At 58.1% G+C, this 12,463-nt stretch overlaps 1 non-coding gene across 1 annotated transcript; it reads right to left on the bottom strand.

Annotated features, from left to right (window-relative positions):
* Positions 1 to 10,067: 10,067 nt before the first annotated feature.
* On the bottom strand, positions 10,068 to 10,139 carry TRNAP-UGG (transfer RNA proline (anticodon UGG)). The gene has a single exon. It is a non-coding gene; the product is annotated as a tRNA-Pro (tRNA).
* Between the last annotated feature and the right edge of the window lie 2,324 nt (positions 10,140 to 12,463).

Genomic DNA, 12,463 nt, shown 5'->3' with positions numbered 1-12,463 from the left:
TGTGGAAAGTCCTTAACAACATTTTCCTCCCTGTGTGTGGGGAACAGAAGAGCCCTCCCTTGGCAATCCCAGCCATTGCTGGGGAAGGTAAAGGCTGATGGGAGAGGGGCATTGGAAACTATCCAGTCACAGAGCAGAGCTCAGGCAAAGGGAGCTGGGACTGGTGTTGGGAAGGTGACTCCTCTGGCTGCAAGAGCAGAGTCTGATCCTCCCAGCGCTGGGGCTCTCTGGGGCTGTCTGTGCACACAGAAGGTGGCAGTGGGGCAGGGCAGGAGGGAGAGTTACTCTCCTCTCACATCCCTTTGTTTGTCACTGACAAAACCCAAACGAGTGAGGAGAAAAGTCCCAGAGAGGCTCTGTGGCTCCCCTGGCCATGGACCTCCCAGGTACATGGGGATGAGGAAAGCAGCACCCAGTGGTGCCTGGCCAAATATTTCTGGCTGCCTCTCACCTGCTTTGCAGCACCTCTGGGCTGTGCTGGAGAGTTCAGAGCTGAAGGAGGCATCTGCCGTCCTTCTGGAGGAAGAAGTAACAGACACTGACAGGTGGAGGGCTGAGGTGGCTGCAGAGGGGACCTGGGGAGCATGGGAGGAACCCCAAAGCCCTTTGTCTGTTACTAAGGCAGGGAGGTGACACCCTTGATTCTTGTTATTCACCACCAGGTCTGTGCAGCCCAGTGCTCAGCACTAAGTCCTGGGCCACTGAGCACGAGGGAATCCCGGTCACAGTGTGTGCTGCCTCCTGGCCCTCTCCAGACAGGTCAGTGCTAACCAGCTCCTGCAGCACATTTGTGACACAGACACAATTGCCTGAGCCGGCAGGAGCTACGTTCTGCCCTGTCTGCGGGAGCAGCTCCTGCCCCAGCCCTGCCACTGCAGAGACACCCCACGCTAGTGAGCGACAGGGAGAGTCTCACTCCCAGGTGCTCACACCCAGCTCTGCCCCCCCCCAGTGGTAATTCCCCCTCCCCCAGCTGCCCCCAGTGCTGAACTGATGCACCCGCACTGCCGGGGAGCAGCCTGGGACCCCTCCTGTGGCTTCCCTTTGCTTCCCCTCGAAATGTCCTTGTCCTGCTGGGAGCAAAACCCCTGCAGGGACATGAATGGTGCAGGTGGGAGCGGGGCAGGATCTCTCCAGGCAGGGGCTGCACCCACAGGCTGTCTCTGTTCTCACCCAGCCCCTGGGCAGGACCAAAGTTTTCAGCTGGTGACTGTGCAATGGAAAGGGAGGGGGAGGTCGGGTGCCAGTGGGGAGGGGTGGCAGGTGTGGGGGGAACCCAGCCAGGGGTTATGGCTGAGGGGACAAGGGGCTCAGGGCAGTGGGGAGGGGTGGGAGCAACAGGGTCTGAGGGACACACTGCAGGGCCCAGGACAGCTGGCAAGGGGCAGCCGGGGCTGAGGGGACCCCCCTAGCTGGGCTCAGAGCAGTGGGGGTGGGTGACAGAGGCTGAAAGGGGAGGCCAGGCTGGTGGGGGAGGGGAGAAAATCTCATTCAGGGGCCAGGGGCCCTGCAGCTGCCTGTTGCTCATTTCCAGAAGGCCCCTTGGGAGGCCCTTCTCTGCAGGCTGGAGAGCTCAGCTGGGCAGAGCCTGGTACTCAGAGCACCAAACTCGTGAGTCCCAGCCCCATGCCGGCCACTGAAGGGTGTTTCCTGTTGTCCTTCACCTGACCCCTCTGGGCAGGAGAGCAACAGAGCTGAGGGAAACAGGCTGAGTGGCTGGCAGGGAGCAGGCCAGAGTCACCACCCCCGGCTAAGGGAGGGGCTGCAGCTGGGGTGTGGGCCAGGAGAGGATTCCCCAGTTCTTCAACACGGCAACACCCACCTCACACAGGAAGAGACACCAGGAACCCAAGGCCAAGGGAACCAGCCGTCCCCAACAGCTGCTGCACAGGCTTTCTCTGCTCTCCATCACCTCCCCAGGCCTTCCAGCCTCACATCAGACTGTCAGGCAAAGCCTGAGAAAGGAAAGTGCTCCCTGCAGGCCTCCTGTAGCCGCCTGCGATCACACAGCAGTTTGCACTCTGCATTGTCAGTGCAGCAACCTTGGCCCAGTGTTTGGGTCGTGCTGCTTTTACGTCACCAGGAGGATGGTGAAATACTGCAGTGCTTCATCTAGACGGGTGGTGCAATCTTCATCCCTCGCATTTTTCAAGTCCTGGCTTGAGCAAACCCTGGCTGGGGTGATTTAGTTGGGGGTGGTCCTGCTTTAGGCAGGGGTCTGGACTGGATGACCTCCTGAGCTCCCGCCCAGCTCTAGGATTCTATGGTTCGAATCTCATCTCCACAGAAATGGGCCAGGACAGCTCAGTCTCTGACTGGAGGAAGTGCCGTGGGGCCACATGCTAAGGAAGCCCAGGGCGGAGAGAAGGGTCCTGGGAAAAAGAGCAGCTGCAGGGAAGCAATGAGGGCAGAGTGCTGCTGCCAGCTGAGGGTGAGAGGTGCCCAGCGTGCAATGCCAGCCTGTTCAAAAGTGTAAGGGGCATCTCCAGAGGGGTGAAGGTCACCATTCAGTGCTCTGCTTCCTGCAGTCATAGTTCAAGGTTAGAGGCTCCTACTAGCGTTGCCTTGGCAAGCTCTGTGTGCTGCTTCCCTCTCTCATCCCATGTGTGAGAGAGAGAGAGATTGGGGTCACTCATACCTGCTGGATCCAGGACTTTGGCTGAGCTGGCTGGGTGGGTTGGGGCAATTGGTTCTGGCTGTGAAACTTGGCAGTGTGTCCACAGACGACTGGAGTCCTGATTCTGGTGTAACCTGGTGAGCCTGGGGCCATCCTCCCTGGAAATGCTCGATGTTGTCCCTGCAAAAGGCACTGGCCACCTCTCAGGGCTTGATTTGATTCCAGTTCTCTGACTCCCAATCAGGAACTAGGTCTGGGACAGTGAGAATCAATTTAACCCCCCTGCTCACATACAAAAATGTTATTCTGACCCCACAGGCCACCCAACCCTTTCGTGTGTGAAACAAAAGGTTTATTCTGAAGAGAACACAACTGAACAGGATGGGAGCTGTAAAATGGCAGGTCACAGGCACACAAAGCCTCCCAAACCTTCCGATTCCAAGCAGTTCTGGGGAGTTTGCAGGACTGAAAGTCTCTCCGTGATCCAGCCACAGCTGGAGTGGGTCTTTCGGTGCTTTTCTCAGTGCTCCAGTTGGAGAACAATTACCCCAGAGAGAAGAAGGCGGAATGAAGACAAGCTGGGGAAGATGCAGCTCCTTCTTGTCTTCCTGTTGCCAGGTGGTTTGTAGTTCCTTTGTCCCAGGCGAAAGCTGTTCAGCATGTGGCCTGGAAGGCTCTGGGTTCTGTGCATGGGCATGGTCAGAGCTACTTGCGTAGCCTTCAGCTGTATTCCTGGCTTTCTCATTGGGCCAACTGGATAGGAGATGCTACAGGGTGGGCCATTGAGCAAGCTAGGCAGTGCGTTGCCCAACTGGCTTTGAGTGTGACCCAGAGACAGAGCAGAAGGTCTGAAACACAGACAGACCGACAGACAGACAGACCGACAGACAGACACAGCCATCCCCCAAAATACAAAGGCTGCACACATAGAAATGAGATTCTGATATGTGAATGATGCAAACATTTCCCCACCGTCCTTACCCCAGATATTTAGGGCACTTGCCTTCGAGCTGCCTCCTACACAAGCTGGTTGGGGCTTTCTGGAGTCCGGTAGCTCACATCCAGCCATGCCCGACGCTATGAACCACTCCCCTGGCTCAGCTGCAAAGGGTCAGTGCTTCTCAGTACCCTGAGGCTGACAGGGAGCCCCCTTGAACCCACTTCTGCCCACCCAGCTGTGCCGCAGTGGAGTGGTGGGTCTCGCCCTCTGGATGCAGCTTTGCCTCTTTTCCTTCCACTCCGACACCCACGTCTGCTCCTGGGCTGCCATGAGCCACCCCTCATATGCCATGAGACGGACACAGGAGTCTTCCTCCCCTCAGGCAGCCTCAGCTCCACAGGCTTTGGCAGAAGAAAGGCTGGTGCTCCATTTATGGGTCTAAAGCACTGAACTTCATTCCTGCCTTCCTCAGCTTGGCTTCCTTCTTCCCCTGCATTCCTGCCTCACTTCTTCCTTCAGCAACTCAAGCAACGGAGACCAGCAGGACGAGCCGGCCTCCACAGGAGAACCTCCAAGGGCAGGGAGGCCAAGCCAGAAGCCTCCTAAAAGTGACTGGTTTCACTCCTGCAGCTTCCCCACGCTGACAGCAAAGGGAATGCTCAGCTGAGGTCACCATCTTCTGTCACACAGGAGCTGGGCTTTCGACAGGGACAGGCTGGGGCAGAAGGAGATGAGCGAAAAGTGGAGGCAGAATAAGGAAAACTTTATTGCTTCTGAACCGGGGACCTTTCGCATGTTAGGCAAATGTGACAACCACCACACAACAGAAGCTCTCAGGGGAGTGTTTTTCCATCCCCGCAATTCCATTGACATTCCATCAGGCACCCAGGGCTGGAGAACCAGAGAGAAATTGTGGGGAGCCCTTCATAGGCTCAGCTGCATTCAGGAAGTATGACTTGGGCTTCGAGGGGAGTGTGATACACCACAGCTGGGAAGAGGAGCTGGTAACCCCCATCTCCCTCCTGTGTGTGTCAGTGTGATCTGAAATGGAAAGCGGCCCAGTGAGGAAGTGACTGTCTAGGAAGGAGAACTGCAGAAATGGATTAAGGGTTCATCGTTGGACCACAAGCTAAATATGAATCAACAGGGTGATGCTGTAGCACAAAAAGCAAATGTGATTCTGGGATTTATGAACAGGAGAGTTCTGAGCAAGACACGAGAAGGGGCACAGTACGTGGTGGACTGTGCAGGTACTTCTCTTCCCACAGCCCACACCTCCATGTGCTTCCCCACCATCCTGGCCATGTTCTGCCTCGGCTGGAGGTGTGAGTGGAGGGAGCAGGCAGGACCAGCAGGTACCAGTGCTCTGGGGCTGGGGCTGGGGCTGGGCTGGCTGCTGTTGGTGCCTGCAGGGTACCCCTGGTGCCAGTGCGTCAGACCCCTGGGCGCAGGGTGCAGTTCCTGGAGTCCTTTCCTGGCTGTGGCTGATCTGTGACGTGCTGGCTCCTGCCAGTGAGAGGGGCTGGGCTGTGGGGTGGAGGGAGGGTTCATGAGGCAGTTCACACTCTTGTGGGGTAGATCTGTGGTAGATACACAAGAGCAGAGCTCTTCTTGCATTTCAGGCACCACACTTGCTCTTAGGATACTTGTGTTGAATTCCCTGTCCTGACACAGATGGCCTGTGTGCCCTTGGGCAAGTCACTTAGACCTGTGTGCGGAACCTTCTTTGGACTGGGAGCCACTGGCCCACAGAAAAATCAGTCAGGAGCCAAATAAAAGTGAGAATAAAAAAGACCCCATGAAACCCTCGCTGCTGTGGCCCCTGACCGAGACACCTGACTGCACTCATGCCCCAGCACCCCGGCCTGGAGAGTAGAGAAGGGAACTGTGTGGCAGGAGGGGGCGCAGGAGCAGGGTGGGGGTGGGAGGGTCCGTGTGGAGGGAGGGGGATGGGAGTCAGGGGTCTGGGCACAAGGAGGGGATGGGAGCTCGCTGGGGGAGGAGACACGTCCACGCACACCCATGGCCACTGCCACCTCCTCTCCGGGCTGGGGAAATGGCCTCGACACAGAATAACCTCTCCAGGGAGATTTTTCTCCCCCACCGGCACCGCCTCCCCGGCTCTCCTGATTGGCCAGCCAAGGGCGGGAAGGAGGAGCAGTGCTCTTTCCTGCCCCCAGCAGAGCCGGTGACCAGAATTTGGACCGTGGCTTTCCAGATGGGGCCCATGAGGTCCAGGGCTTCCCACCTCACACCCACTGTGGGCCATATGCTGGGGAGTGGAGCCCCAAGCCCCAGGGTCTGGATCCAGCCAAGGGCCGTGGTCTGGGGCTTCTTCATCCCAGAGTTAGGCTGTTTGTGCCCCAGTCACACAGGACGGATCACTGGGCAGCCTGCCCCATGGTTAGGTGCAAGTGCAGGGCCCTGTTCCTGACACTGGGTTCGTCTCAGCAGAGCAGAGTGACACTCGCCTTCCCCCCACTGCTGTGCTGAGCAAAGCCCACTTCTCCCCATCTCTGCGCCTCTCCCTGGCCAGCCCTGCCGACCTCCCCACAGGGCTCCTCAGCACCAGCGCCTCTCCCCAGCCATTGTAGGGATTGTAGGGCCTCTTAGGCTCATTGCAGGGCATTTTTAGCTGCCACCTTCCAGACACTTCCCAAGCGGTGAAGAGGAGCTGCTGTGTGAAGGCGAGTCAGTGCTGCAAAATGCCATCCCCCCAGGAGCCGAGTTCTCAGACGAGGTTTGCAGAGTTCAGCCAGTGAAAGCCGACAGACACGGCCGTGACTCTGCGCTCGGCTCCAGCTCGAAAAGGAAAAGCCTCTTTCACCTGCAGAAGTGGGAACAACAACATCAGGCTCTTAATGTGAGACTGCTGAGCAGCTGGCTGTGAATTTCCCTTGTGCCCCAGGAGCTCGATGAGCCCTGGCACTGCCCTGAGCGACACAACAATTCCCAAGCCAGGAAACTCCCTTTCCTTGGTAAGACCTGAGGCAGACGGATGGAGGCTCCAGTCCCCAGGTACCCGACTGGTAAGTGCAGGCTCTGGCCTGGGGAAGCACTGCAGGGCCTGGTGCTGAGAAAGCCAAGGGAGACAGAGCAGCTGGAGAGCAGTGAAAAGGGCAGAGTGCAGCCCAACAGCTCAGGGTGAAAAGTGGCAGGCAAAGGCCAGCAGCTGGCCCCAGGGTGTAATGGTCAGAGCCCAGGACTCTGAGCCCTGCAAGCTGAGTGGGAATTGCAGTGGGACATACTGGTGCTGAATGGCCAGACCATGGGGTTCTATAGGGACTGTTCCCCCCTCTCCTTGCACGACTGACTTTCCCCCCTCCCTCTGCAGGGCAGACTCCCCCCACTGGCGCTGGGGCTGTGCTCTGGCTGGCTGGAGGGCAGGGCTGCAGTCGGTTGGGGCTCTGGAACTTGAGAGTCTGTCTAGAGGGCCCTGTAGTCCTCATGCCACCTTGCCTGGGCAGCCCTCCCTGACACTGCTGCTTCTCTCTGCCACTGCAGACGCTGGCGGTGGTGAGTGTGGGGTGTCCAGGTGCTCTCAGGGCACTCACACTGCAATGGAGACACATCTCTGCTGTTCCCCTGACTGGAACATGGCTGCCCTGGGGCATCTACCTGGGCTCATGGGGGCGAATGCCATGGAGCTAAACTCTGCAGTGGGACATTGGAGCTGTGGCTGGAGCCTGGGCTCACAGACCCTCCCCCCGCGGGGGTCTCAGAGGCTGGGCTCAAGCCAAATGTCTCCCCTGGCATTTTACAGCCCTGCAGCCCAGGCCAGAATCAGCTGCCCCAGCTCTGAGGCCGGTGCCTGGGTGTGCTAATGGCAGTGCAGCCCTAGTGTCACCACATGGCCACACTGCACCCAGACACCCTGACTGGGCTGTGCCGGCTGAATCAGGTGCCAGGGCTGGGGCTGGGACATGGCCGTGTGTCACTCAGGCCAGGCTCAGTACAGGGCACTAGAATCCAACATGGTGCAGGGGGAGTTTAGCTGCTGACAGTGCACCAGGCACCACTGGGAGCTGAGCCCAGGATCTCCTGTGTGCTAGGCAGGCGCTTTACCCAGCTGAGCCCTGGTGCCTGCCTCCCGGAGGCTTTTGCTGTCTGCCCCCACCTGACTCCTGCCAGCCCCGCCTGGGCCTGCCCAGCTCTGCTGGTGTTCGGACCCTGTCAGGCAGAGGAGCTGGAGACATTTACTCCCAAGCGGGGGTGACTCTTCGGCCAGGTCTGGCTAGAAAATGTGGTGGTGTCACTCCATGACTCGGGGTGTAAATATTATCCCCCCTCCTGAGCAGTGCAGTGATACTGACCCAGCCCCGTGCACAGGCAGCAAGAATCGGAGGCTGACAGCTGCTGGGCCCCAGCCCCCTGTCCCTGGCAGAGGCAGAAGTGCTGGAGACAAGAGCGCTGCGCAGAGCTCCCCTGGCGACAGCGCCTGCTGCGTGTGAGGCACGGTGGCCTTGTGCCCTGCGCTCTCCAGTCAGTGCTCTGGTGCAGGAAGGTTCGTTACTTTCCTCCTGACCCAACTCGAAAGCACCAGCCATTGGACCCCAACCCCGGCTCCTCCACACAGGCTGGCTGGCTGGCAGAGAGTGCCACGGCCGGGCACAAGGACTCGGCTCCCTGGGATGCACTGAGCAACGGAGCAGACTGGTGGGAGGGGCCCGATGCTGTCACAGCTGGAGGGCAGCTCACCCAGCCGTCCCCTGAGCTCAGCCCAGGCTGGAGGCAGCCAGACAGGCTGGCGTGAGCCGGAGCAGGGCAGGGGTCTGTGTGGCCGTGTGGGTGTGGGTGTCCAGCCATGTGTCAGTGGGTGTGACGAGCAGGTTCAGGGATCGGCGGGTGGGGAAGGAAGCTCAGGAGATCAATGCTACAGATTCCATCATGATCTCTTCTCATCCTCACCGGTGGCCATGTTACAAAGGCTGGGAGCAGCAAGCCCCTCCTGACCCAACCAGACACAGGCCTGCTCAGGCAGGGGAGGGGGCTGCTGCCCCACTTACATGCAAATGAGCCCAGCTTTGGATTTCTCAGGGCTTCATTGCCAGCGGCAGGGCTAAGGAATGACCACCTGGGGTTTGTCACGACACAGACAAGACACAAAGCTGTCACACCACCACCATCGCCTCACTTACACGTGAACCTTTCCTGCTCTGCTGTTTGAGCCAATTCCCCTGCCCATATATAGTTGTCCTGACCCGAATCTCATTGCAGGGGCCACAATGTCCCTGCAGCTGCCCAGGGCTCCTTTCCAAAGGGCCCCTTGGGAGTTTCACTCCAATTCAGTTGGGAAGGGTGGGGTGTTACTCATGCGAAGGTGGGTATTTCCCATCCCATGCTGGCCAACCGTCATCTGTGGCTTGTCGTCCCTCAGGTGACAACTGAGAGTCTGGAGGGGGAAAAAAAGGCTGAGTAGCTTGTAGGGAGCAGGTGAGAGGAGGACCCAGCATGTCCGGGCCCTGTGAACCTCTTCCTCCCATCTACGTCTCACATCCGGGTCTGAAAAGGACTTGGACCCAGCCTGGCAAGTCACCGTCCACAGTGCCTGGAGAAGAGGCTCAGGGCAGGGTTCTCTGCTTGACCCTTTTTCCCCAAGGGGTTGAGCTGATGCTTATCGTTCTCGCTGCCTCCACCGTCCACCCAAATGCTCCCTAAGAGGCCAGGCTCTCCAGCCCACGCTACAAAGGGAGACATAATTGTGTCCAGCTCAGGCTAAGGGAGAGGCAAAACAGGGGTCCTTCGCCATGTAATGTTGGGGCTTCCCTGGGCATTGGGCAGCCCCTGGAGTAGGGCAGGGAGAGCCATGAGCAGCAGGTGGGGAGGCCTGGGGGGATAGGGGAGAGAGCAGCAGATGGGTGGGCCGGTGGGAGGAGAGGTGGGAGCAGCAGGCAGACTGCAGTGGAAGAGGCAGAGCAGGGATGGGAGGAGGTGAACCGGGAGTGAGGGGAGAGCACAGGTGGGGCCTCAGAGGGAGGAGGCCGAGCGAGGAGTGTGGAGGGGACGGGGCCCAGTGGGCAAACCAGTGACCCCCCTGCACTCCTACAGAGCTCCAAGTGCTCAAATGAAGGTTCCACTTCTCGGGAGCTTCCAGCGCTGGCAGCAGCTGTTTGTGAAGAGGGGCTTTGGGAGCCGGGGGGCCCCAATCTGCGTGTGCAGCCTGCACGTCCAAAGCGGCACTTTCACAAACTGCATGTCCACCATTATGCTAATGAGGCTCTGCATATTCATGTCAGCACCTCATTAGCATCTGCCAAAATCCCTCATTGTCCCGCCCCTTCCAAAGGGAGGGAGTAGGGGAGATGTGCCCTGTTTGTGCCTCTGCTCAGGGCTGTGAAGGTGACCTCTGGCATGAAGGGTGTAGTCACTGGCAGAGCCTCATCTTGACAGAGCTGAGCCATCCAGTGGCAAGCAGCTGATCCATTGCACTGAGCAAAGGAAGAAGAAACAGGGGTGGGAAGATTTGGAGCACCAACTGGCTGGGTAAGTTGTCAGAAAAAGTCAGAAGAAGGGCTTGTTTGGGACTTGAACCCAGGCCCTCTCCCACCCAAAGGGAGAATCATACCCCTAGACCAACAAGCCAGCCTGCAGAGGTCTTCTCAAGAAACAGGTTTGAACACACAGCCAGTGCTCAGCTAAGTGCTGCTTCCAAATTCACCTTTCCAAGGTCTCTTCACAGTCCTGAAGCAAGAAACCAACTTCACACACTGGACGGTTCACAAACAAGACCGTGTGGGAGAAACACATGGGGACCTATCCAGGAATTATACAGGAAGATACCCCCAAGAGACCCTGCTCCAGGAGGTTACACAACGGAAGTTACAGCTGTTTGGGTGGATCTGCAGAATGAACGATGAACCAGCAATCACGCCCCTGGTATTTGCAGTATCGGACTGTTTCTGTAGGAGAGGCAGAGCCTACAGAGAGTGGGGAGATGACGCAGTAGATGAGTGCAGAGGTCGTTACACAAACTGAGCCACTCCACACTGAACAGGGAAAGATGGAAGGAAATCGTGAGGGAGGCGTCGGGCAGCAACGGGCGCTGAGCTCATGGCTGTTGTTGATGATGACGGGATCTGTGAATTAGCTGGTTAAAGCAGGTGGCTTGTAAAGAGGAGACCCTACGTTCCACTCCCAGTGCTGCCTGGGTGTTGGGTTTTGCTGCACTTGGCTTTGGCCACTATCAGGCCACTTGCCTTTCTGATCCTTTTCTGTGACCCCTAAGGGCTGTTCTGATGGTTTACATCAGGCAGGAGCAAACTTTCGACATCAGGACCCACTTTTTCTCCCTACAATCAGCTGGGACCCCCACCCTGGAAGGGATGAGCTGCGCTCCCTTGTTGAGCACATGGGGGCTGGCGGGGGAGGCGGAGGACACCTGCTGTGTGTGATTGCCTGGGTCAGTGTTTCCCAATTTTACTTGCCACAGAAACCTTTTAAACTTGAAAGAATTTCACAGAATCCCTAATAACCCCTTAACCCCTCTAAGCCGCAAATCTGCGCCCCATCCCCAGGCTTAGTCCCTGTCAGACCAAATCTGCCACCCTCATCCCCAGGCTTAACCCCTCTCAGACCAAATCTGCCCCCACATCTGCAGGCTTAGCCCCTCTCACCCCAAATCTGCCCCCCCATCCCCAGGCTTAACCCCTCTCAGACCAAATCTGCCACCCTCATCCCCAGGCTTCATCCCTCTCAGCCCCAAATCTGCCACCCTCATCCCCAGGCTTCATCCCTCTCAGCCAATATCTACCTCCTTATCCCCAGGCTTAACTCTCTCAGGTCCAAACCCCCCCCAAATACCTCACCCAATCTGAGGCTTGAATGTACCTCTGCTCCTCCAACTCTAGTCCGGAGGGCCCGATGTAGGACGATGCAGAACCCATCTGACTCCCCTTCCAGAAGTGGCAGAGGAGTCAGCAGTGGCAGCATCCAGACCTGCAAATGACTCCTTAAGCCCCGTGCAGCTCTGGAGCCACAGGTTGCTGACCCCGACCGGGGAACCCTGACTGTCACTTTGGGGAACACCGATTGGGGAACACTGGCCGTGTGAGAGGTGACAAATAAAGACACGTCAGTGACAAGACTGGAGCTGAACTGAGATCTTTGGGAAGTGGGTGGAAGACGTCTCTGGCGAACCCCAAGGTAGCCGTGCTGGGACTTGAAGCCTTTCATCGGAGCTGGTGTTTACTCCCTGGTGTGTGAGGGTTGCAACCTGGCACTTAGGGAACTGGCCTTGGGAGGGATAAAAGGGCTCAGTGTGCGGAAGCTGGTGTCACGCTGGAGAAGTGGTTCCATCTACGGGTGGGCAGTTTGGACTCCCCAGAGACGGAGGAGAGGGAAACTGGGACAATGTAGAAAGGGAACTCCAGAGAGTGACCACAGGGCCCTATGGCAAACACCAGACACCAGTCTCTGGGGATAGGGGAGCTGCTCTCCTGTGTCAGGGCTTTTCCGTGATGGGGGGCTGCTGCCACATGAAGATGCCCCAGAGATGGATGTGCCACAGCAAGATGAAGGGGAGCAGAGAATGGGGGATCCACAGCCTCTTTGTGGGGGGTGCGTGCTGAGAATAGGGGCCCTGAAACCTCCCAGGAGGGGGGCCAGGGAATGCAGCAACCACCCCATGGCAGGGGTCCCTGGAAGTGGACCTGTCATGTTGGGTAAAGGTGCAGCTGTCCCATGGAGGAGACTCCCCATAGCAGGAGCTGCCCCCTGAGTTGTGACATGCTGGTGAATGAGGCAGCTGCCCCATGGGGGGCGTTTCATGGCAGCAGAGTGACTGGCGGAAATGACAGCCTAAACAGGTGACAACTGTGGCAGCACCAGTGAGGGAGTGGACAGAGCTGAGGTCTCTGGGGAGTAGATCCCTGCTGTGTGAAGGACCTGCCCTTCCATCTTCCCCAGCA

The sequence above is a fragment of the Carettochelys insculpta genome, chromosome 7 (assembly GCF_033958435.1).
Source record: "Carettochelys insculpta isolate YL-2023 chromosome 7, ASM3395843v1, whole genome shotgun sequence".
In the NCBI taxonomy this organism is placed as follows: domain Eukaryota; kingdom Metazoa; phylum Chordata; order Testudines; family Carettochelyidae; genus Carettochelys; species Carettochelys insculpta.
The sequence above is the reverse complement of the archived record's forward strand: the minus strand, read 5'-3'. Positions and strand labels throughout refer to the sequence as shown.